The sequence below is a fragment of the Neopsephotus bourkii genome, unplaced genomic scaffold (genome assembly GCF_033783945.1).
Source record: "Neopsephotus bourkii isolate Nb327-2 ecotype Australia unplaced genomic scaffold, CSIRO-AGI_Nbou_v1 NB_245, whole genome shotgun sequence".
In the NCBI taxonomy this organism is placed as follows: Eukaryota; Metazoa; Chordata; class Aves; order Psittaciformes; family Psittacidae; genus Neopsephotus; species Neopsephotus bourkii.
In genome coordinates, this window is record NW_026900755.1 from 660812 (window position 1) to 687858 (window position 27047).

Sequence of the window (27047 nt, forward strand, 5' to 3'; positions counted from 1 at the left end):
GCTTCTGAGGTCTAAAGGACATGGTTAAATACTCTGCACAAACTAGAAAACAACGTGTATCTAGTTATTCTTGCTGGTACCTGATGTTAAGTACTACTAATACTTAACAGCATATAAAGGCTAGTGATTTTACATCTGCTGGTCTCTACTCACAGTATTTCCTAGATCTCCTGTCTGTTTCTTCCAATGTATCCACCTTATGTCGACACCCTCCCAATACACATTTTACCTCCTGTGAACAAACCATATGTGGACCTGGATAGTAATTTTGTTTGACTAGGGGCTTCCTGTAAAAGGCAACCAGAGGGCCTAGCCCACCCCTGTGGCGCAAGCTTTTAAAGTCCCATTATTGCTCTGAATCACACCTTCGTCACCACACCCTGAGTCATATATTAAAATAAAACTATGGGCAATAATAAAACTCAGTTATATGAATGTGTTTTTTATTAAAAGAGTTCTTAAATTTTTTTTTATTACTGCTTTGAGGCCAACTCATCATCTTTTGTTATGTTCATTACAAAAGATTTTGCTCCAATCCCTGTTAACTTGAAGGGAAAGGAGCACAATACAGAGGGAGAAGTTCCTTGCTGGCATCCATTCCCTTGTCCTCAGCATGCCTCACAGTCTTCAACACAGCTACTCTACAAGAGCCCTCTGGGGTAGGTGCTGTTACAGGAGAGGTTGACCAGGCAAGTTTGCAGAAGACGACTCACAGAACAGGGGGTCAGACTGAGTTCTCTATGTCTCATACCTAGCACTCTAGCTCATGGCCTCGACTGTTCCAGGTACTCCAGATATGAGCTACTGTCCTTTGTCAAGCAAATATGAAATGGTTTTTAAGCTTTGCCGATATTATGTCTGCTTTTATTCCCAGTAGAACAATAAGTCTTTGTCAGCTGCAGATGTAGATGATGAGGTTGGAGGGAGGAAAATAAATTAGGAGTCAGAAGGCTTTTTTTATATTTGTCAATTTAAAAACTAGATTTTTCCCATTTAAGAAGGAATAATCTTCGAGGGTGTGTTTTTGTTAAGTATTTGGTTCTGTAGATTGGGGAATGGAGCCCTTTTCTTCCTAAGGTTTTGTAAATGGAAGTGTTTGTATCTTGATTGAAGCTTAAAAAAGTCCTTGTTGACCACACCAGTACGAGGACTCCTTGCTCAAACAAAAGCACATAATCCATACCATTTTCTCTCACCCTAAAAGGTAGCCGAACGCACAAAAATTGAGAGGCCAATGTCTCTGCACCAATACTTTGCATTGGAGTTGTTCCAAAATACAATTCCTCTGTGCACCTTTGACTACAACACCTTTTTTTTCTTTCCATGTGTCTCTGCTTTCTCTGATAGTAGCACAAGCTTTAGCTTGCGCTCAAGGAACAGTCTGACACTCAAGATCTTCCTCTATTGCAGGACAGGTTACTTTCTGCCATCCCTGTCACACATTTATCTAGGTCATCTGAATTTCTTTTGGTTTGTAGAAGAGCAGGTGCTTCTGAGACTACAGCATGAATTTCTGATGGAGCTGGCGAGTCAGAAGTTGGCCTCCTACTTACTCTATAGGGAGAGGGAGTTAAAATCTTCATTACAGATGCTGATGCTTTTTTCTGAATCTTCTCATAGAGGAACAGCAAAGAATGATTTTTTTTTTTATGAAGTGGGATTCTGAACATCTAGAATTCTGCTGCCACTAAACTTAAAGTTCATAGGGCACCCAACATATCTGGTGTTGAGGGTTTGCAGTGGTGAATGGCTTCCCAGTAGTCTTTATATATCTACCTCTGTCTGTTTCTGGACATGTATTAAATAATTCTCAATCATCAAAAATGTGCTAAATGTTCCCTGACTGACCATCCACAGATCATTTTAATAGCGGTCTTCTGGTTTACTGAATACATGTTGTGACATGGATTATTCTCTACACACTGTACAGGATCAAAAATTGTGACAAATCCACTTGATCTCTGAGGATGGCATGTATTTTTAAAATGATTTTTACCTCTAGACTCATTAAATCATGAGACATTTTCTGCTTCACTGCTAATAAATAGCAGTTCCTGTCAGGTAATCAAAAACCCAACAGACCAAGAAACTGGCTCTTGAAAGACACAATAGATCAACAGGATAGCCTTGTGTGCACGAAATGCCTGCGAACTGGGCATAGTCTGAAAATAATGTATATAATGGTTTAAACCCCTGGGCACAGATGTGAAATCCCTGCAGGTGTTTTATTCCCTGTTCCTCAGTAATTCAGATGACTTTTGTAAGGGTAATGCCTAGAGAGCTCCCATGGAAACGAGAACTAATGATAGGTAGAAATAGAGCTGAGGAGAAGCATGTTACAAAGGCTTCACAAAAGCTCCCTAATCCTTGAGATCTAGCATATACTACTGAGGATATTGAATAATGGATTTGCTCACTGTACAAATATGAAGCTTGTTAGAGGCACCTTTCAATAACTGGCAGTCTGAAGCTGTTCATTCAGGCTTTAATGTCCACCCTTTTCGGTATTGAGTTATTGTATTAGGTTATATCATCAAACTGAAATACTGTCTGCTTCACTCTTTCTGTTTCTGTGGTTTGTCAGAGCTTCTGCATTTCTGAAGTGTATTTTTAAGGGAAGAAAACGATAGCTTTGGATCTGGGTGTTTCCCCACAGGGTAGGTGTCCGTGGTCTTCTGTGAGTAATCAGCCTGGTCCTGGGCACTCAGTATCTAACATTTTGCTTACAGTGAGTGGGTGAATGACTTATATTCAAGGCAGTGGTGCCTGAGGGTAGGTAGAACAACTGGGAAATTCGATTCTTATAAATTTATAAAAAGAGCTAAGAGGTGTAATGTACTGTAAAGCTGCCACATTAACACACACTGGGCCATCTTTTCACTGTTTTGTTATGCAGCAACAGTTTTATGACTGTTTCAGAAGGTGTTATAAATCTTTGTTTCAACATGGATAATATTCCAAATCCAAATTTTGCTTCATTTTTATGTGGCTTCAGAAAACTAAAATTAGCTAGAGTGTATTTACATTTACCTTGCTTGTCACAATTACAAGGCAGGTGCAGAAATAGTAAGAGTTGGTTTCATTTAATAGCAAAAATTCAGCAATGCTTGTCCTATTTGTAAGTGAAAGGAGAACCAGACCTTCTGATGCACAACCACGAGCTTCAGTTTCTTGGCCTTTCTTTGCCTCTCTTTCCCCATGTCTCCATGGGGTCTCTCAGGAGAGCTAGTATGAGTCAACTAACACTGAGAAGCACATGTGCAAGTGTGTCAATCCCCAAAGCAAATGGGAGCAAGGTGGCCAGGTCTATGTTGCAAGGTGACAAACACCAGTGCTTCTTTATTCCTGAGGCAGCAGCCGAAGGTGTGTTTGAGCGTCGGTCATGTCTGTGCTCTGACTCTCTACATTTAGCTCTCCTTTGTTCTCCTGCAAACAAGCTCTTCGACTGTGCTTTCTGTCCTTCGGCTGTCCTTCCCCCTGCTTTTCAGTGGAAGTGACTCTCTTGTTGACTTTGTGACTTCCATTATTCTCTTCTTCATGCTTTTCATTCTCTTCCTGATGAGGGCGGAGGAGAAGGCAGAAAAATTTCAAGGAGACTTGAAGCCATGATGAACTTGGGTTCAATGTGAAAAGATGCATAGCTTTTACCCCACTAATAGCCACTGTAGAACAGCTACTGGGGCCTTTCTTGTATTACTCTGCTACCCTCATGTTTTGCAACAGATCCCAGAGAAGAGGTAGCTCAGAACCCATCAGAGGTCCCTGTGCTCTTACCTGGACCTGTTGTCCAACTGGAAGATGCTTAGTCTAGAGGGAAAAGCAGCTCAAAAAAGGGGGCCAAGAGCATAACGGTGACAACCTTAATAATGACTTACTCTTTGCTGTCTGAAAGAGGAAACAGCTTTGAGTGATAAACTGGCCCTGTGGTATTCCCCTGAGAATTCATCCTGACTTCTGCTCCTGTGTGGTTTTTGGTGGTGTGTGTATTCTGCTGTGGTCAGAAGGATGAAGTTCTATTCTGTGACCCAGAAAGCCTGACTAGAACAGTGTCCAGTTCCTAACTGGACAGGAAGGACAGCTATAAGGAATGTTTATGGAACAGTTCTTGCTATGCAGTCTATAAATACCACATATGTCTTTTTTCTTTAGTTTAGGCTTGTGTCTGTCCAGCTGATGGTGTTGATCCTGTCCTGGGGCTCAGACACAGGAAACAAAAGGTTATCCTGGAGGACTCAGGCTCCCTAACATAGAGATTCCAATGGACAGTTGGCTTAAATTTATGCATATATTTCCTGCCTTCATATACTCTGCTTACTGCCAAACATATTTCTGGTGCTTAAAATAATGGTAAGTTTACCTTTCAGGTAAGAAATTCCTTCTGATCTACAGTTTTTGTATGACTGAGTTTGTATGAGAACCACATAAATGTCCGAAGCAAATCATGTTTTAGTTTTAGTTCTAAAGATGGCAAATTACAATTCTTATGATTCTTAGGGATGGTGAGAGGAGGGCTGGCTTACTGTTCTCTTGTAGGTGCCTGCACCACAGGCTGGGGAGGAAATAAGTAGGAGAGGCAGAAGAGACATTGCACGTGTTCTTTGCCCTCTACTCAGAAGTTAGCTAAGGTCAGTGCTTTGCTCTGTAAAACAACTTGCATTTTTTTTCTGCACTCTTCCAAGGATGTATCTAAAACAAACAAGCAAACAAACAAACAATCAAGTCCCAAACAGCACCTCCCACCAGCCCCAAAGAAGCCAAACACAAATCAACAACCCAGAACAACAAATCATGTTTGCACAAAGTAGGCCTATTTCTGTTTCTTTTTGTATGAAACTGTGCTTTTACTGTTGATAATGCAGCTGAATAAAGTATACCTGCTTTCCACTAGGGTAATAAGGTATCTATTGCTTCCGGGTAACTCAGAATCCTGGTGGGATTTCATCTGCTGTTGCACCACTCTTCAGCAGAATCAATCTCCTGTATTTCCCTTGGAGAGTGTATAATATGTGGAAAGCATATTTCAGGTTATTATTTTCTAACTTTTTAAAAAATTCAAATATTGGTTTTAATCTGATTCTCCTAAAAGAGCACATAGTAGTCAGAAAATCTGTTTTACTTAAAAGGGAAATGCGTATAAAGTTTGCTTATAGTAGAGCCATTTCAACTCTTCTAGTTCTGGCCCTATTGCAAGACCTGTGGAGGAGAATACAGACCTTCGGTGTCTTAATTGCTTCAAAGCTTTAGTGCTGGAACAGTTGCAAAACTTTTCAGCTCTTTTCAGTGTACTTGAATTTACTTTCACTTCAGGGATTTCTTGTTGTGGATCACTTGTACTAATGAAGGTTTTTGGTTTTGTGTTTTCCTTGCCGGCAGCACCTCTGAAGGAAAGTTCATCATGTAAGAAGTTTTAAATGCTAGAAGAAATTCCAATAAAGAATTGGTAGATGAATGTTAACATGAATGAAAGAGTTATTGCTGAGAATTCTGAAGTATTAAAAAACCCTAGAGGTGATTAACTTCAGACTCTTTCAAGACCACTGAATGGTATTGAAGGTTCTGGTTCAGTAAACGGTGCTTAATGCCATGAGATGCCGGCAAACTAAGCATTAAACTCAGTAAGATATATTTGGAGGATTGGACCCCAAAAGTGATTCTCTGGTTTCATCCTGAGCTATGGGTAAATAGGTGTATACTATATGACAACAGGGTTGCTGTAGTAATTATTCATTAGCTTTAAATAACAGGGTAATTATGAAGCTAAAATTCATATACCCCAACACACCCTTTTTTTGCTAGCTTTTCAATTTCTGAAGAATGCCTACAGCCTTTTCCTTTGTGTTGTAAAACAGGGCACTGCCCCTAGTTGTGCACTGCTGTTTCTTTGCTTTTTTGCATGCTCCTTGCAAGAACGTGAGCTGGGGTGAAAAGGTAACATGAATCAGGGAGGCGAGCACATGAAGAGAATAAAAATCAGTTTCTCCTGTGTCTCCAAGGATAACGAAGGTCGCTCTTGTGCTCATAAACAAATGTATGCTGCACACAGGACTGGTTTCTCCCTGAAAAGTCTTGCATTATCTGTTTTTTCAATTTCTGTTCACTTCTATTTTGGGGCAAAAGGCAGCTGGCAGAACAGCAACAGAAAAGATGAGTGTCAATATTTTGGAAGGACAGGTCCCAGTCTTGTGATCTGTATCCTAGATACGTAACCATCAGATGCTTTGGGTGGCATGGTATGACCAGTGAACTCATGTTACATACATGAAATAGGCAGAGTTTGAATGCTTCTGAATAAAGGGTTTATCTCATGTGGATTGAACCTAATTTACTATCTTCAGAATCTCAGAATGAAGTCCATAAAAATTAGTCTGTCCTTTCACCTGTAATTGGGGGCTGTTGCACAGGATACACTGCAGTTATGCTCCACACATTCTGTGTGACAGCTCTGGTTTACTGCATTCCTGATAGGCTGCTACACTGAATGGTACAGGGAGCCTGGCACAATGTGTCCTGTACAGCACCACAACCTGTATGTGCAGCATATGAAAGGTCTTCTGCAACCATGTGGTCCTGTGCATACCTGCACATTGACACAGCCTTGTGCTACACTTGCTGGGCTGCAAGCCCTGTAACCCTGCATTGAACACCTGATGAAAGGGTAGATGATTCAGCAAGGGCAACATGCTCAGTGCTGCTCTCCCGGCTCACTTCTCAAAGGCAGCCTGCCACTGCCAGTTTCTTTTACTGAAGTAATTTGTTTTTGCTGTCTTTCACCCACCTGAGTGCTGCAGTCATTGGCTGTTTCTTGCACTATGAGCACCATATTGCAAATGGCCAGTGGAACATAACAGAGCTTATGCCTGGAAAGTTGGTTCAGGCCGTCACACAGGATATGATGCGTAAGCCGCATCTTGTACATTGCAGATAAATTCTCAGTGCACTGGACTGTTGGATAAAAGAGTCACCAACAGTGCCATACTTGTCTGTCTTTAGACTGAACCTTGAAGAAGGCATTTCTGGTAAGTGTGCTCTAGGATTTGAGAGTGAGCTTTCTGAATGAAATCAACAGGAGGATGCTGATTTGTAATCCCAGATACATCTTAGATGTGAGACCCAGCCTAATGCCTAGTGCTCTTGCAAGTAAGATGGTTTTTTCACCACCTGATAATAATTCTTGACAGTAACAATGGTGAGGAGCAAGGTGTTAGTAACACACACATGCTAATAAATTTGGGACCAGTCACCTTAGGTTTTAGGGAACCACCCAAGATCTTGTGTGTATCACATTTTTCTGTTCTAGTGGAGGGGATGTGAGCAAAAAGGAGATCCATGTGGACCATGATACTGGTTTGTTCTGAACTTGAGAGCTGAAATAGTTCTAGTGTAACAGGCTGGTGCAATTTCTGGGCTGAATTGCAGAGGATGCTGGAGAGATGAAAAGACTTGTAGGGAAGAAATAAATTGTTAGAAACTTGAACTTTTGGGAGAAAACTGTTGCTGTCATGGGGAGTGTGGGAGCAGATCTGTGAGACCAACCATTTTAAAACAAAATGGTTATTACAGACCTAAGTCTTGGACTTTAATGCAGGTATTTCAGCAGTGAACTACTTTGCTGCTGTAGTGTCTGAGTGCTCTAACCTTGCACTGGGGCCCTTTTCATTATCCCGAGATATCCTATTATGTTGTAAAATCTGGTTTTAAAAAGCTGAAAGAGTGGTATGGAAGCAGTCGGACATTGGCAACAAACGTGTGTGAAAAGACTCCAAACAAATCCCCCCACTCCTCAACCCCAACAAAAAGTCTATTGGCATTGTCACAACTTAGAAATCTAACAACAGTAAGAGTTTAGGCCTGTAAGGAAAGGGAAGACTTCTATCTAGGCAGCCTGAGCAGGGTGACTCTTCTTTCTAATTCTGACTGTTTTGTTAGTGGAGGCCTATCTTTTCCTGGTTCTCTGCCTCCTCTTACTCTCTGTCCTCAAAGCAGCACTGTTATTTTTAAACACTCTGGCAGCTTGGAAGAGAAATCTCAGTAGGCTCTTCCAGTAAATCTCTCACTCTGCCCGCCTGCTCCACTGTGCCCTCCACTCGACCATGCAGCATGATGTTTAGCTGTGTAGGGCCAGGCACCTCAGTGTTTGACATCACAACAGTATTTGAGACTTTCTTGAAATAGGGTTGGGATCTCTGTGAAATACACTAAACAGTACTTTACACAGCAGGAAAATGAAAACTGACATAGAAGTAATTAGTTACAGATAACCTGTGATAGTGTAGTTGTTTGTATTAAAGCAAATATAGTGGGTAAGCTGTACAGAAAGTGCTATGAGGAAAAAGAGAAGATCAAAAACCTGCACACCCTTTTATTGCACAATACTCATGCATGTGTGAGATACATATAAATATATGCATTGCTTTCTTACGTGTATTCCTTGGACCTCACACTGTATCATTTCATAAACAGAATCTGTAAGTACCTATTGTATTGAGCCTTTGGTTATTTTTATTTCATAACATTAACATGTTGGTTTTTTTTTAAATAGTATCTGAGAACATCTGAGAGGCGAGGAGCTCTTTGAGGGAAGCATGTTTACTTGTATTAGTGGATTACTTAGCCAATGGCCTCTGGTCCCATCACAAATTTTGCATCCCACCATCACAGAAACATGAAATCTTTATGAGGGCACCTCACACTTCAGACACAACTCTTGAGTCCTAGAGACAGAGGCTTTTACACTTGCAAAGTACATCTTCAGAACTTGAATGCCTAGGTTTGGATGCTGATGCTCATGGTGGACAACCAAAATACATTTTACTTCATAGGACCTGTTGGTGCTCAGCATCTCTGAAAGACTATGACGTTAGATGTCTCAGGCAGAATACTGTGAACTAGCACTTCTGTGGATCTTAGCCACACACTGATAAAACTTGGCCCTGATTACTGCAAACTGTTGATGTATCAGGCAGGAACAGGAGCTTTTCTCGATGCCTTTCAGTGCTCTATGTTAACCACAGTCATTCTTGTGTTGCTCTAATGAAATGGTTGACATGTCAATCCATTACTTCAGAGGTTAATGGCTACATGGAAAGTAATATAGCAGGCCCTTGTGGCCAAGCTGAAACCCTATCACATTATTTTCTTGCTGATCTCCTCAGTTGTGACAACTGTTGTGGAAAAGTTAAGAAATAATTTAAAAAAGTGTTTTTGTATCTTGATTTCTCTCTGTGAGGTTGGTCAGTGAACCCAGGATTTTTCCAGAGGAGGGAATCCAGTTTTTTATTGCTTTTCCTTTTAGCTTGACTCTAAGTTAAAAAAAAAAAATCAAAAAAAAAAAAAAAAAAAATCAGTGTGTGTAAGTTTCAGTTACTTTATACATGGAAGTGAATAAATTTGGATTACAGGCTCTGAGAAAACTGGGATTGTAAAAGCAGACTCTCATAAAACGTGTGTCTGCTTATTAAACAGGATTAGCTGTTATACAAGTGTTCAGGTGTATCTAGCACAAGCAGAAAGCAAGCAATTTTCTCACCTTTAGAGGATGGCACCTCTTATTCCTTATGGTGTCCTGTACGAGTATAACTTTACAGTTTCAGTTAAAAGCTCTATGCTTAAAAATAATGAAAAGCCACCCTCCTCATCTCCCACACTCCCTGCCACATGTAGAGACTGAACAAAGTTGCAAAAGATTTCAAACAGGAAAAGCTACTGCTAGAGTGAAAAAAAGAGGAAGGTTTTATTGCTAAATTAGGAAGTGGAAGTTCATATGAAAGACGCTTTCCTCAGGAAAAAAATTGGTAAGTGTGAGGCAAGGTGATCTGCTATTGCAGTATAGCAGGTCTCAGCTCTCTGTCACTGACAGAGAGTTCTTCCAGTGTCACATTTTAGCTTTGGACATCATATACCTGGTACCTACAAAATAACAGCAAAGTATGATTTTCTACATGATGGTCCGATTAGTAAGTAGGGATTCCATAGCAGCAATGTATTTGGCATAAGTGAATTACCAGCTCTTTGTAGCTCCATAGGTTTTTTTGGTCCCCCCTTTTCCTTCTTGGGGGATGAGGAACAGTATACAGGAATCTGTATTACATTTTGCAGTCAAAATGTGTTCTATACAGATAATAATTTATTATGAATATATAGTATTAATTGAAAAAGTTTTCCATAACATTTTAGGGGTGAGCAGCAATGGTATAAATTCATACAGTTTCCCATTCTGCTTCTTTACAATTTCATATACTGACTTAGAGTTTTCAAAGCATGTTTCCTGAATCAGGACTTCTGTATTTATCATAAAGCTTAACAGCTTATTGTTATTTGTCCTTTTTTTTTTTTTTTTGGTGCATTAGTTTACTTGTTCATTCCAGAATGCATGCTAAGGTTTTTTGGTGATGATTTCAGCTACTTGGTTTAATTAATTACAGTTTGCTCAAAAGCCACATGAAATAGCTGGTCTCCAACCCCAAAAAACTTAGGAAGAAAATAAAAATCAAACATCTTTATGCTTGTGGGTTATATGGGCAAGATCCAGGAGTTCAGATAGCAAATGCTAAAAGACATTCCTCTGTGGAAAAGGAGGCTCAGCAAGGAATTATTTAATACTGTTCCATTCTTTCTTCTCAGAGTCATGCAACAGAAGGGCAAAGTCAGTGGTCACATGTTGAAACGAGATATTTCAACAAGAAATGAGGAAAAGAATTTCCATCAGGAGGGTGATCCAGTGCTGGAATAGGCTAATCAGATTGCAGTGTCCACTTCTGGGATGTTCAAAAGCTGAGGCTTGACCAACCTGCTCTGCTGGCCCTGTTCTGAGAATAGGCATTGGACTAGGGGCTCCAAAGCTCACTTCCAAGTTCAGCCATTCTGTCATTTGTATGTGATTCTGTATATTTTAGTTCCATAAATGACTTATTATAGGCCAGATTTTCCAATACAGCAGCATGAAAGTATGAGATGTATGTTCTACTCACTAGGATAAGTAATTTTTCTAGGAAAAAATGGGTGCATTCAGCATACATACTTTTAAATAGACTCATTCTTATGTGTGTTATGTATTTCAGTTATTTTAAGCATAATGATTTGTCCTGTCTATTGTCATTCCCTTGATCTTTTCCTTTTATGAGTGTTTGCAATCAGATTTATAATTTTGTATACTGTTTTCCTTCATATAGGAAGGACCAACAGTGATTAAACTGCATTTAAGCCCTGTCAGTTTCAGTCATTTCCCCAGAGGGAATTCTGTATGGTATAGGGCTATGAAACTTGCATTTTCTTTGCGAATTAGAAAGAGCTTTCTCCCCATTTCCCATATGTCCACATCTGTGTACCAGATTCTTTATGAAAATCAATTGCGTTTTGAATGACACTGTCAAAACGGAGGTATCAGCCTTCAGAATGGTTGGTTCTTATAGATGGTGTATTTTCCCTGGTGACCTGCAAATAATTGCTGTGATGTGTTTGCTAATAATTTTCAAATAATAAATCTGAGGCAAATTTTAAAACTTTCACAGGCTTTTTCTTATGTTATAATTATTAATAAACTTAGAAAAAGAACTGAAACCCTCCCTGCTCTTTTGCAGATGTTACATCTCTTGTAAAGTGAAATGTTATTCTAATGCTTTAGAAAATGTTTATCTTTGGTCTAAGCAATTATCTGTTTGGCACCTTCTTTCTTTTTCACCCCCCACTATCTTTTCTCCTGTGGCTTCTTCAGTTTCCCTCCTCCTTTCCTGAGAACTGGGTAATAATAGAAAAGAAAAAGTCTCATTAAAATACAGTTAGTTATATATGTATGTTTTAACAATTATTTCTAATGGAAAATTCTACTTGTGATGGCTGCTGTTATTACATGTATTTTGAAATCATTCTAGATTTGGAAAAGACATCTTGTGTGGACAGACAAAACCTTTCCCTTCCAGAGGTAATTTCTAGCCTGACGGTGCTTGATTCAACATGCTTAGACTATGTATGAGTTGGAATGGAGAAGCATATGTAGAGCCTGAAGAAAATAATAAGTTATTAAAACAATTTAAATTGCCATTAAATCTTACAATTTTTGAATATAAATAGGTTGCTTTTCCCTTTGCCTCATCTGTCATTTTGTTATAGCAGAAAACATGGTGCTGAACAAAATAGGCAGGGTAGCCTAGCAGTTAAAACAGGACTAGAAGCCAGGATCTTGATTTTTGGTCTGACTCCACCAATGAGAAGCTGTATCATCCTGTGCAACTTGCCAAACCTCTGAGTCTCGTTTACCACTCTGTAAATGTCATGTAACTACATAGGATGCTGAGAGGTTTAATTAGAATTAATTTTAGTCTTTCAAGTACTTTGTGTTTCTCAGATGAAACGTGCTGTGCAAGTGTGAAGGATAATTATTATGTTGCGTCTGTTTTTTTCTGATACATTATTGCTATTCTTTTATTAACCATGTTTTGAAAAAAACCCCATGGTACTTACTGGTTTTCAGTTTTGTTTGTATGGTTTAAAGTTAGTCGCTATGAGCGCAGTAAGTAATTAAACTAATATTTGCATTAAGATGTGGGTTTTTTCATTTGAGAATGTTAATGTCTATTAGCTGATTGTCACAAAATGTCTGGCTGTTTTGATACTTTGAGCACCTTGAATCATGTGCTTAAGTGTAAGATGTGTCAAGCCGCTTTTAAATGTAGTAAAGTAGCCAAGCAATTAACAGCCTGCACAGTCTCTGTTGATAGCTTCCTTGTAGCTGGTCATGCTTGACCCAGACAGCATTATGGAGCAATTGTTCAGAAAATTGTCCTAGCAGCCAGTGCCTGGTGCCTCCTTAACCGTTTGCCAGTCTTGTCAGGAGCTGAGCACACCTTATGCAACAGGCCACCGCGTGTTTCTCCCTTTCTTTCAACTGAAACACTGAAGTCCGAGGTACCAGGGGATGACACGTAGCACATGGAAGCACACTGTCTTGTTGGATGGGAGATAACAGTCTTGTTTCCAGATGGAATTGCTGCTACATGAGAAATAAAAATAAGTGATCGTAGCAGTAACTCCTGTGTCCCAGGGACATAATAATTCACAGAGTGTTGAGTTATAAACTGTGCTTGTACTTTAACATGGATTTGAGCATGTGATTGGGCTTTCCTTGTAGCTGAGTGTTCAGGAGCCTTAAATAGAAAGGCAGCATTAACAAGATCAGATCATTTTTGGATAAAGAACTTCTTTCAATAAGGTTATTGTTTAATGGGCAGGTCACACTCTTTCTGTTCTCACTTGCCATGTGCTGTAACGAGCAACCATACAAGCATTCTAACACACAGGATTTCTGTGTTAACTGCAATGAGATGAACACGTCTCTTCAGTCAAGGTGGCAACTGACTTCCCTTGCAGTTAGACATACTGTCTGGAAAACTGCTTGGACTGCTTTGATGGCCTTCTATGCTGAAGTAGGTTAGAGTATAAAAATAAAAAGATGACTACATTTATGCCATTCTTACACTTTATAGGTACAGATTATTGTAGATGTACCACAATGCTACCTAAGCAAAATGCAGATCCAGCTCAGCCACTAAAGCTGCATTTTGCCCTGCTTTACTAAAACCACTCTTGAGCAAAGTATTTAAGAGTGGCAGTCTTACTGCTATAGTTGCCTCTGTTGTGTCTGTCCCAGGTACCATTTGATGATCCTGACAGATGTAGGATAGGATTGGCCAATGTGAGCTTTGGCAGCTTTATGCAATAGACTTATTTGCTAGTGTAGACCAGACACAAACTTCAGATTCTGAGCTTACACAAAGAGTGTTTCTTAAATGGTAGTTCACACCTGATGAAGGTCCGTTAACATGGGAGCTCCAGGCTGGGAACAAAGTGCAACATGCTAGTTGGCTGTTCTATTGCAAGTAGGCATACTGTCTTTGACTTACTGGGTAGCTTGTGTGTTTGTAGGGTAGGATAGGATGCCAGATAAAAGGGTGCACATGTTTTGGAAAGCTCTTTAGCTAAAAAAATTGTTATTTGATGTAATTCGTTATTGTCAGGAGTGGTTTGGTACTGGAATGTTCTCAGACAGGGAATAGGCACAGATACACTTGATGACCAGAGCAGTTCTTTGTTTCTCTTTTGTTATCTGTGTCAGCCTGTGTTGCCTATGTTAAGACGTAGGATATGAGATCTGGAGTCATGTCACGAACTAAATGCTGATTGTGCTGTAATGTCTGATGACCAATTGGATGCCTGGGGTCTGATTGTTCTGGCACCATACTGTGCAGACAGCAGTTTGCTGTCCAGCACATCTCTGTTGCCCTTTGAGAAATAACTGATCGTGACTATGAATCTAGCTGAGCTGTTTAATAAAGAGACTACCAGGTCTATGAAGAGGCTGAGACTGAAAGGGAATGGAGATGGGTACTACACATTTGCAAGTGTTTATTATTTAAAGTCTGTGACTGGGAAATATATAGAATGAAAGGGTCAGAGAAAGACAGTGTGCCTTGCTGGCTGGGCCTTTTACATTTTAGGATCAAAAAGAAAGAAGGAGGAGTATGTCATGTTGCAGGTAATTAAGGATTCATCAGGAAATAAGGAACACTTGGTCCCTCTCATAGCTTTGAGGACAAAAGGTGAAGGGTATCTGGTATAATATCTTCCATATGTGGCATGCTAATTGGAAGGATAGAAATGAGGTATTTGGAAAGCTGAATCTAAGCTCTTATAAATGTAAATTGCTTTTGTTAAATGAGTTTGCTGGTAGGCTCAGTGCTTTACACTTGGAAAATAAGAAAAGATCTTTGATTATGTGTTTGTAAATTATGGCTAGCTTACTTGTCAAGTTAGTTCTAAAGATTTAATAACCCATAAGTGAAGAATTGTGTTTTTTTCTTTCCATATATATATTTGGGATTTAAATTATGATGCCTAAGTATTGCTGTATCTTCTCATTACTCTAGTGTTAAGAATTGCTGTAAATGTAGCCCAGGCTGTTGGCATTTTAGTTTAAGTTTTTCCAGCTTTCTGAAAACTTCACATTGGCAATGGCATGTGGAAATTGTTTGTTTCTCGGACCTTGGGAAAATGCAGGGCTTACGTATAGCTGTGTATTTGAGGACGAAAAGACAACACTACCACTTGGTTTCGATAGACATCCCCTGACGCAGCCAAAATGGGTCACTGTGTCCCGTTGGGCCGAACCAGAATGAAAACCTTCTGGGCAGCAAATGGACAGGGGTGGAGATGCTAGGATTTCTCTGTGGAAGGCTGTAAGGTGGGAAGCGAAGTTGCACGTTATTCCCGCTAGATGGCAATTAAAACCCATCGGATAAACCCGGCTGGTGAGGCTCGCTAAAGCTTTCGACTCTTGTAGCTTACTTCAAAGTGTTAAAAGCTGGGCTTTTAGTAAGACTTTGGGATATCTGTATTTTCCTTGGAGTAGAGCATGCAATAATTTCCATATGACAAAGGAAATATTGTTAAAGCTGAACCGAATTTTGGATTGCATATTTGGATTCATACATGTCTTGGCAGTTTTGGAAAGGATGTATTTGGTTTCTGTGCTGTAGATCCCCCACCTCCTTGGGGAGGGGGAGTAGTAGAGGCAGCAGCAAGTAGGAGAGCTCTTGGCAGGGTGGCCTCTTGGAAATCACTGCCAGGAAGCCAGAAGAACCCTAATTAGGCAGGCAAGTAGAGCCTAATCCAAAGCCTGCTGAAGTTAATGGGAGTATCTTGGGTTTGTGCATTTTTCCCTATATCCAGGTAAATCTACCAAATAAGACTGTCCTCTTCAGCATTCTACTTTTATGCATTACATCATCTAATGCAATTGTAAGCATATTAGGTATAAATGCATGTCTGTAGTATTTGGAATGAAGATAGGGCATTCACGTGCTTTGTATGAATTATTTACAGGAATACATGTGAGGTAATTGAATTATTTTTAATTTTTTTCCTAATTAGAATTTGAAACAATATAATTTTCTCACATACATGTTGGAGAGTAAAATTTCATTTGAATGAAGGGGAGGGAGACCTTTTATCCTGACTTTTGTCTCAATAAATTTCAGTTAAAGTCCTAATTAAATGCAGAATGTCACATGTTGGGCTGCCCCAGCAAACACCCAGGGACCTTATTAACAGCTTGTCCTGAGCATTCAAAATGTCCTAGCTAGCAGAATTCAGGCAAAAGTGACTATGGAGCTAGTCCTGCTTCTCTGTTTAAAGTTGCTCCAGTGCTGGCAATGCTCATCTTGGAGATAACTGATGTAAAATACTGTAAATGACTCTATAATCAGGAAAGAAGTCCCCATAGATTCAGTGGGAATTCTGCCTGGGTAAACCCACAGGTATTGTGTGCACTGTGAGATTGCATGAAAGGAAGATCATCCTTATTCCATGGCCTGTTTGTTAAAAAAAAATATAAATTTAAATAAAGATTAATGGAAATAGCTTCTCTGATTACACCACTGCTTTATGCTTATTTGAGCAACTTTCAGTAGATAAGGAAATATGAGTTTCAATCTGTGCCTGGTGCCCCAGAGTAATTGAAACTCCCCTTTGCTGCAGAAGTGCTAGCTATAACCACTTTAAACAGTAAAATGTCTTTCAGATATTCTTGCAGAATTCTGGTTTTGTCTGTCAAAGTTTATCCTCCCTATTCACACAACATTAGTGTAATTTTTATACTTATTTTTAAAGATGATATTTTCATTACGGAAGGACAGCATATGAAAAATGTAATTTTAGTACTTTCAGGATTTTTTGTACTGGTAAGTCCCAGTTGGATTGAGACACCTTTACACTAGGTTTTGTACAGAGTTGAGACATTTGTGATTACAAAAGGACGTTAGTTTCCTAATGGCTGGCAGTGGCTGCTACACATTGTACACAGAGAAACTTATTTATATTTTTCAGTGTAGATGAGTTGATGTTGCACCCCTGAAAGGCTCAGTTACTTCTACAAGAAGTTGCTCTGCAGCTCTGAGGAAGTAAAGGCGTTCCCTGTTTACATGGATAAGTGACATAGTTGTCTTTTACCATAAAGACAGATGAGTTTGTCTCCATCTCTTCTCAGACGGCTCTTGATACACTCCACATAGGCACTTTCATATTTGAGGCTTGGGCTCCCTGTTACCTGTTCAGTTTTCTCATTCTTTGATTAAACTTCTGTCATGCCGCCTGTTCCAGCATAGTGGACAGGGTCAAGGAATTGATAATTTGCAAGGGATCATAGCTGGATTAATTTGGGATGGAAATGCAAGACTCAGTGTTCATGTGGGTACTTAGTGACATCAGAGAAACTGTTGATTTGAGTCCTTTGATGGGAACTTTCAGACCTGGGGGTAGATTCAGGTAGGAAAGTAGTTCTTAGACAGAGATGGCTTAATGCTCTGTGTAGAGCTGTGCTGGTCTGTACAGTGGAACCAAGGCAACTGCAGTACAAACTAGTTTAGATATGGAAAATGGTGTAATTGTGGTAGTGTTTTGTTCATGTGGGGCAGCCTGTTGTTCTTCTGATGAAGATAAACCAGCCTAGGCAGAGTGTGAAGTTAACACATTTGTATCGTGTGTGGTACTTGAGCTTGGTCATTGAGAGCTTGTTTCTGTCTCTCCAAGTGGCTCTGCACCCTACACTGTCTTGTAGGGTTATCCTCAGTATGTGACCCATGGAAAGAGAACAGCCCTATATACTGGCTCCATTTGGAGGGCTCTGGGTCTCCCACAGGGATGCATAGGCATGTAGTTCAGTAGGCCCATATAGAGCAGGAGCTGTGTATTCATAGATCTAAACCACCTTCCTGAGGACACGTCCTGGCTCCTGTTCTTTCAAAGAAGTAGAAATAGTCTGTTTTAAAAAGTGGTTTTCCCCACTTTTGTATATAACAGTCCAGCAATTTAATGAAGAAGTCAATGTTCAGAGCCTCCTCAAGTAGGAGAGTCTCCAGCCTGCACCTTTTGCCTCCCAGGAAAGCTGTGTCAGCTGCCTGTAAGAGAGAATGCAAGACTGTATGAGGGAGAGTGAGTGCAAGGGGATGAATCTATCAGTCAGTGACTAAAGAATTCACCAGAAATCAGGGTCCACTTCCAATTCAGAACAGTTCCCAGGTGAGCTCTCTGAGCACCTGGCTGGGGAAGCAAGTTCATCTTGGCCTCTTTCTCTTTCTTTCCTGGTCCAGTGAATTCTGAATTCCTTTCCAAACTTGAGCACAGAACATGAGAGTGTGTTGCTCTCTGACTGCATTTTGAAGAAGTAGGGATTTCTGACTGCTCTCAGGCACAATTGGGACCATCTGGCAAGTCAAGAAGCTTTGATGGGCAGGGACTGAGTTCCTGTATCCTTATTCAGGTTAGCAATTGTATAGGTGCTGAGCAGAAGGGACAAGATAATACGGTAAAAATTAAGGGTTCTGCTGGAACTGGGGCATATCCAGATGAAGTGTCAGGTTTTTGTATCATAGTTTTGTACTAAGGTACCTACCTTCCTCCTAAATGATACTGTAAAATGCCTGCATCTTTTCAGGAGAGTTAATCCTTGGATCCCCACACATTTTTGTAAATTTCAGTGACCTGTTATTTGGAATGCTTGTATTTACTGCTTTGATTTACTTCAGTTACAGTAGAACAGGCACAGGACACAAAATACCTTATACTTTCAACCTAGTTATTGCAAAGCCCGTGAGTGACAGGTAGAGTTGTTCCATGTCAAAAAGAAGTGTGAAAAAATACAAGATGGTGACAGTGCAGTCCTTGAACACTGGCTGCCGGAGCCCTGAGAGAGGCGTATGTTCCATTACTGCACATGACAGCATGTTAACATTGTTCCACTGGTGCTTAATGATAAATTTTATATGATTTCTTGTAGTGTCTGAAGTGACTTGAGACTCTACAGAACTGAAATGTGCAGAATAAATTAGTGTGAGACTTCTTTAGTCTGAATGAGGTGCTATGACAGATCCTCCAAATAAAACACGGAAGGTTGCATTTTGCTGGCAATGGGAGCTCTGCACAGAGCAAAGGCCTTACAGAATAGTGTGATAACCACTGGAGAATCCTTTGTGAGAGAGGACCAATGTGCTGATTCATGCTCTGGCACTCAGAGTGATTGTGCTGTTTGTTGGGAATCACTTCATTGTATCAGTGAAACTGAGGTGGAAAAAGTCTAGGAATTCATTCTGGCTCTTCATTAGACTTCATGACTCCTGGCTGTATTTTACACTGCAGTATCTTTCTGCTGCCAGAGAAGGTTTGAAAGAACCGTGTGGCAATGTCCCTGCCAGGAGTGAGCCTGATATCAGATTACTGGTGGGCTTCTATCCCATCTCCTCAAAAACACAGATGACCTTCAGTTCCCCTTTCTTTAGTAATACCAGGCAAGTAAATGGTTGCTACTGGAGGTTAATTAGAAGGTGGAAAGATGCCCAGAGAATGGAAGGAATGTGGTCCCGGTGAATAAGTCATGCAACAGGAAATATAGGAGGACCTGGTTTCCAATACCAGCTTTTTCAAGGAGCTGGTATCTGCTGTCTTTTTGCCTGTCTGGGAAATAAAGCTGCAAGTTTTGTCTCTGCTTTGGAGTATCTGATTGTGAATTTAAAAACCTACATAACTGCTAAGTAAATCTTCTAAAGTGCTTATGATACTGTGGGACCATCTCACTTTGAACATAAAGGCTGAAAGTCCATTGAAAAAATCTTCACTGTTCAGGTGAAATTACTTGGGAATGAGTAGCAGGATTTCAGATGCTGTGAAGCTATAACAATATTACAGTGCTCTGGTGTTTCAGTTCCTCAATCACTGTATGAAGAGAGGACTTAATTTTGAAAATTGCCAGGGGTTGTCAAACAGCAAAAACAAGTGAAAACATTATTACAATTAATGGATGTAACATTATTAAAAATAGTGGGTAATATGATTTTACAACTAGTAGTTATGTATTTATCCTAAGCTGTGTCTTTCTTGCTGAGGGGTGGTAAAGGAAGGTGTAGTGGCTCAGCAGCTAGTTAGAAAGGTGCTTTTCTGAGTTTTGTCTGATAGTGGAAGGAAAAGATGCATATAAGACTTGAAGTGCAAGAGGATGAGTTCCAAGTTGTCAGCTGTATTGCTGTGTTCCAGCAGGAGTTTTAATGGGTATCTGCTGTAGCTCTGCTAGCAAAGGGTTCCAGCTCTGCTCAATTTATATATATGTAACATGAAGATATATTTTAGTATGCTCATCTTCTGTTTATTTAACCACAAATTTATGAGTTACTTTTGCTTGACAGTCAGCTGTTAGCTATCTTTGCTGACATGGGTTATCCATTTAAGATGTTTGGGTTTTTTCATTATTTAGTTTGTTTAGCTTTAAAATCTCTCATGCTTAAGTTACCTTAAGGAAAGCCTTAAGACAGAAACTAAATAAATCCAAAATGCTATGAATTCTGTGATGCATCTTCCAAATCCCAGATGAGAATGTGTCAGGAGGAAAGAGATCAGCCATGAGTGCTTGTGTATGAGCATTTAAACATATAAAGTCATGTCTCTTTCCTGTCAACTTTGTTGTCTTCCAGTTAAAGGTTTTCTGACTGGTGACCTAGAGCAGATAAAGGGCTAAGTATAAAAAAGAGAGCAGGCAATTCCTTCTCAGCAGCTTGGATCTGCTGTGTCACAGCAGTCCTGTGACTGCAGGTGGCCAAGGAGGAGGCTCTTGAGCTCTGGTGACCTCAGTGCTGGGGAAAGTCATGGAGCAGAGGATCCTAAATGAGATCATAAAACTCATGTAGGAATACGGAGGGATCAAGCCCAGTCAACAGAGGTTCATGAAGGCCAGTGCCTGCTTGACCAACCTGATCTCCTTCTATAACAAAGTGACCCACCTGGTTGATGAGAGGAAAGGCTGTGGACATTGTCTATTCGGACTTAAGTACAGCATTTGCTACTGTCTCCCACACTGTTCTCCTGGAGAAATTGGCTGCTCATGGCCTGGATAGATGTGTTATTTGCTGAGTTGAAAACTGGCTGGATGGTCAAGCCCTAAGAGTGGTGGTAAATGGCATCACATCTAGTTGGTGACTGGTCACTAGTGGTGTCCTTTAGGGCTTGGTATTAGGTCCAGTGTTCTTTAATATCTTCATTGATGACTTGGATGAGGGGATTGAGTAAATTTCTCCTCAGTAAATTTGCAGACAACACCAAGTTGGGTGGGAGTGTTGATCTGCTGAAGGGTAGGAAAGCTCTGCAGAGGGATCTGGACAGGATGGGTCCATGGGCTGTGGCCAGTTGTATGACATTCAACAAGGCAAAATGCCAGGTCCTGCATTTGGGCCACAACAACTCCATGCAATGTTACAGGCTTGGGGAAGAGTGGCTGGAAAGCTGTTCAATAGAAAAGGACCTGGAGATGCTGACTGACAGAGCTGAACATGAGCCAGCTTGTGCCCAGGCAGCCAAGAAGGCCAATGGCATCCTGGCCTGTATCCACACCAGTGTGGCAGCAGGACCTGGACAGTGATCATCCCCTGTATGCGGGAGTGGTGCCCTTGAATCCTGTGTTCAGTTTGGGCCCCTCACTACAAGACAGAAACTGAGATGCTGGAGCAAGGCCAGAGAAGGGCACCGGAGCTGGTGCAGGGCCTTGGGCACAAGTGTGATGAGGAATGGCTGAGGGACCTGGGCAGTTTCGTCTGGGGGACCTTATTGCTGTCTACAGCTGCCTGAAAGGAGGTTGTAGTGAGGTGGGTGTCAGTCTGTTCTCCCAGGGAACAAGCCATAGGACAAGAGGAAAGGGCCATGAGCTTCGCCAGAGGAGGTTTAGACTGGATATGAGGAAAACTTTCTTCACAGAGAGGGTGCTCAGGCATTGGAAGAGGCTGCCCAGGGCAGTGGTGGAGTTACCATCCCTGGAAGTGTTCAGAAACCTGCGGCATGGGTCAGTGGTGGACTTGGCAGTCCCGGAGTAATGGTTGGACTTGATGATCCTAAAGGCCTTTTCCAACCTAGCTGATTCTATGATTCTGTGGTGCTTGTGTGTCACATACCACCTGAATGCTGTTCTATCCTTTCCTTTCTGTGATTTTCCATCACTTCTGGCAGGGCACAAAGCTGTTGAAGTTCCAATTAAGGGTCAATGTGAGACAAACATCCTTGGAGAGCCATGCTTCTAGATCCCTGTTGATCTCAACCTGTACTGCTGATCTCAACCTGTACTGCTGTGGGAAGAATCCATACCAAGTCAGTATGGCTTGCATTAAACTACTTTTCCTAGGGCAGCTGCAATTTAGTATTACTTGGAGTCCTTCACCTTCAACTTGAAAGGAGATTTCAGTGTCTAGATTATTTTGTTTTAGCTTTTGTAACTTGTCTAGATTGAAAAGTGATAATAACTGAGTGTTGCTAAGGCAATTTCTATTGTTTTACGTGTTCATTTTCCTCTTTCATGGTAAATCCCTGGAAGTTCAGTTTGACATTACAGTGAAGAAACACTTTAAAAATTCAGTAGTGTAATAGTGCATGTGATATATACATTTAAACAGATATGGTTCTGAATTCCTTATTCAAACATTGTGTGACAGTACATGAATTGGGTACTGTATATATCTTTGTGTGCCTGTCTATGCAAGTACCTTTATGCTACTTGTCCCTGCAAGTAATCTTATCCATATACAGCATTTGCATATGCGAATTTGTTCTTTGCTCAGAAAGCATTCTTCACTGTCTGGAAATTTTGCCCAGATTGTACTCTCCCTTTTAATGCTTTCATTTATGATTGTAGTAAAGTGGAAGGTAAAAAATTGCTCCAGAAATTCATATTCAGAAAATGCATTAATATACCAAAAAAAGATTGATTTTTTATATGGATGTGCTAGGGGAAAAGAAAATCTGAACTGTGAGTCTGAAGCATGCGTATTCAGGAGAATAACGCTGCTGTGCTGCGGAACATACACATCTAGCCAGCTGGAGAACAAAACTCTAGCCAGTGCCAGTATGTGTGAGGACAGGGGACAGATCTCAGCTAGCAAAGCTGTACTGTTCCAACATGTTCAGCGTGTCTGCACCTCCTCCAGTAACACAGCACTTGCCTTTGCTGGCTTCCTTCTCAGTTTGCATGATACCCTCCAGGCCAGTCCCTGACAGACATACAGCCAGACTGAACTGGACTGTCAGCTGCAGAAAGCATCAACAAAGAGATTCTGATTCTGCAGACCAGACAACAGCATGTGATGTTGCAGAAGGTGACCCAAATGTGTTTCATGACTTCTGTGCTCATGAGATTTACCTGTTCTTTTTAAAAATCACTACTGCTAAAATTCCAAAAGGGAGAATGACTAAAATCAGATGGTTGGTGTTCCTGTAGGGTTGATGTATGGCCTGATCCACTTGTATATATCATGTATTGTTTATGCCAACATGTAGACTGGTTTCAGTGGTATAGGTAGGAAGGGTTAATGTCACCCTTTGGCAAAGGTATGATTCTTAAATCTCACACAAGGTCTGCTTTGAGAGTTTCAGTGAGACTTCAGCAGTGTGTAAGACCTGCCAAGAGTTTTTGTGCTGGAGGAGTACGGGTTGGCAGGATCAGCCCTAACATGTTAAGTGCTGTTTATGATATTATTATTGCTTTGTGAATTCATTTCCCGCAGAGACAGACTGGAGATGCAGTGCTCAGATTCAAACTTCCTCTGTGCTCTGGGGTGTCAGCTCTATGGTTTAGATTTGGGGCCATGTCAAACTTCTAGTTATTACCAGGAATCTAGTATTGTGTTTACAGACTATACTATAAACTGTGTAAAGAATGCAAACAGTTGATTTTCATAAAAAGTCTAGGAAGATGTTATTCTCAAGAATAAAGGGAACATAATCACCCTTCATAGGTAAGATATGTTATTTACACTATGGGGATTCATGTCAGTACATTTTAAGTGAGTTGCTTGGCTGAACTTGTTATCTAGCTGCCAAGAACGGAAGTGAGAGAGAAGAGCTAGTGAGAATTATTGGACTCTACACTCCAAACTTACATCATGTAAACATTTATAACATGGCTTTTATTTTCAGGATTGACCATTCCATAGGGGCCTCTTTGTTGCTTTATTGCTGGCAGACTGCTTTTGATGGCACTTTTTGGCTAATTTGTGAGGATGCAGGAAGCCAACAGCCCTGGAACTGTATGATATTTGCAATACGTACAAGGAAATCTTCTACTCGTCCCTTTCTCTCTCCAGGTTCCCAGCCACAGCCAGCTGCTTGGGTCTAAACTCTTCGTTATGCCCCTGCTGTTGACGTTGACTTGCAGTGACCGATGGTCCCACCCTGCTTTCTCAGCATATAGTGGTGAACTTAATAATTGTGCACGAGAGAGAGGGAAAGAGGCTGGCTTTTCCTTTTCTCCTTACTCTCATAGCTACAAAAAAGGATATAAATTCTAAGTATGTTATTTTCCATTGGGGAATAGCAACAGATATCAGCTTGCAGTGTATGTGGTGACACTTTCCTCAGGACAGGAAACAGTCTTCCATTATAGTCCAACCTTCCTGTTGGTATCAGTAGTGTTTTTCTCTTTCATGGCATCAAGATAGGTTCTTCCCAAATCACTTAAGTTCATGTTGAGGTTGAACTGCATAATTCAGACAGTTACTCATTTCTTTCAGATGCCTGTTGTCTGTAAAACACCACAGAGAAGTGCAGAGCAGTGGGAAGGGTGAGAATAATTCAGGTTTCTATCTTCATGCAGTTTTCAGATTCTGATGATGCTACAATTATCTGACCCAGTGCAATTATGTGGGTGAACTCCGTAAGTTTTTCTTAGCATCCGTTGCAGTTCATCAGTTTGTACCATTTAAGCTGTAGCCACAACATAGTTTATACACAAGTTTTATTTGTTGTTGTTGTTTTCAGAGCCCCTTAATGCTCCTCACTGACCCTTTTATAAGCTATAACTTTAGCTCACACTCCATAAGTCAGGGAGTTTTTAGTAAAGGAGCCTATGAAGAAAAGAATCTGGGATGCTTTCCAGGGAAAGGCATGTATAATAGAGAATTCTGGCAGTTTTTCATCTGGCACTAATTTATTATTTCAAGCTGGCTTGCTCTTTATACTATAATAAACAGTATTTTGCATCTAACAAATCACTTTTAATATCCCTGACCTTGACAACGGGTATCTAGTATGGGTTTAGAAGAAAAAACTAACCAGAAATACAGTGGGTCACAAAGTGATGCGATCACGATGGCTCTTTTGAGTTTCAGCATTTCTACTGAAATAAAAGATGTGGAAGAATAGATTGGTTTAACAGAGACATCTCCTATCTCCAGCTATGCCATATATGTTAAGTTTTGGAGAGTACAGTCTTTATGTTTAGTCTAAAAGGATTCAAGTGATGTAATAATGGAAGAAGATACTGGATTCAATGAAGTGAAGGCAGAGTTTTACTGAAGTCAGAAGGCTGCTCTTAGTGTACCCTTAAGAATTCAAATATTGTATCAACACACTTAAAATATGTTTAAATGGAAGTTGCATTCATTCTTAAGTTTGTTATTATCTCAAAGAAAAGTGGATTGTTCTTCCTTTTGTTAAAAAGCACACATAACCCCCCAAAGAGAACAGTGTCATAAGGTTCTCCATGCCTCTGGGATATGCTGTCTTTCTCTTTTAAGACAAGTGTACATAGGGAGTTACTTTTCAGGTCCCTGGATGGCAGAAATGACAGGAAGTTGAAATATGTCTTGATTAAAGAGCAGCAGAAGGCTGCTTGTTTCATGATTCAAGCAACTCTGACTCTTTCCTGTTTTTTGCTACTAAGTGTACCTCTTGAATACTTCAGATTTATTGAAACATGATACTGGTCACTAGGCAGAGGGTTTTAATCTTTTTCCTGTTTACATCATCTGCAATTTTAAGTTCTAAACCAGTCAGTAAATGTAACACAGGTAGATGCTTTTCATAATTTACAAGCAGTTGCTACACATGTACACACAGAGCCTTACATAAAGTGTGTCAGTTTACCTGCAATTTGAGTTGTCTTAATCACGCTATTGATAACAGAAAGCTGTTAAGTCCCAGCTGGTTATGACCGTTCACATCGTAAAGAAATTACTTCTTATGTGTGTAACACTATTAGTAAACCTCCTCCCAGGAATGCTAACCCACTGTTTCTTTTAATAGCCTGCACCTGACTTCAAAGCTCACTGAAATTAAGCTTATTAGTTTTACTCATGTTATTATGTAGACACCTGCTCAGTGATAGTTCTTGTACTCTTCTCTCTTCTTTTTTGTTTTCCCCTTTCCCTTCCTTCCCTTCTTTAGTCCTTAAGGTGAAACTTGGTTCTGCTGTGAACTCTCATAATTTCAAAATTTAGGATTTTCTAGTTCTGTTTCTATCCTGCACTGTTGGTATTTTTCTAGGACAAGAAGATGGGAAGGGATTATTCAAATAAATGGTAAATGTTTATTGCAGAATATTAGGCAGCCCTTTCTGTGACATTAATGCTTTAGTGATTAGATTAGTTTGGTATTGCTTCTCCTTTGCATCTATTTCTGACAACTTACATATGTGTGTGTACATGTGTATTTAAAATGCAGGTTTGCAGAGATGGTTTTGATACAAAACCTGAATGACATAAGAAGGTATCTTAGTTCATTACTTTGAAAGATAAATAGAGCTTCTAAGAGTGTAAATTCAAGGTTTTCTGATGATGATGAGATGTTGTGACAGTTGGTAATAGCTTTAGAGCTATTAACTGTTTTCTATACTTAACCTGTGTAACAGAGGGTAGCTAGGTGACTCCTTCGAGCTCTGACTGTAGGGGCCCCAAAAGTTTTGCTTCAGCAGCTCTGTAGTTAGGGATGTGTGCACAATGTGAACACACTCAGAGAATTTAATGGGGATGTTGGATAAATCCTGTGTGTCGCATTCATGCACACACTCCTTTGAAGCCAGGAGATGGATTGTATGAACAGGAATTGGTTGAATGTATACAAAGTGTCATGTAAATTTACTGTGCTTAATAGCGGAATTAGAATAATTGTAAAATATGCAGACATCAAGTCATGCTGGGTAGCCCCAGTCTGGTCTTTGCAGCAAAGAAATTAGCTTTTTTTGTCTCAGCTGCTGAGCT

At 40.3% G+C, this 27047-nt stretch overlaps 1 long non-coding RNA gene across 1 annotated transcript in view; it reads left to right on the forward strand.

Moving 5' to 3' along the window:
- LOC133208202 (uncharacterized) overlaps positions 1-27047 on the forward strand; it is a 37202-nt gene that overhangs the window by 3153 nt on the left and 7002 nt on the right. Inside the window, exons 2-4 of the long non-coding RNA XR_009724285.1 lie at positions 4889-5024; positions 5374-5440; positions 6922-7016. This is a non-coding gene — a long non-coding RNA (uncharacterized LOC133208202). The remainder of the gene's footprint in view (positions 1-4888; positions 5025-5373; positions 5441-6921; positions 7017-27047) is intronic.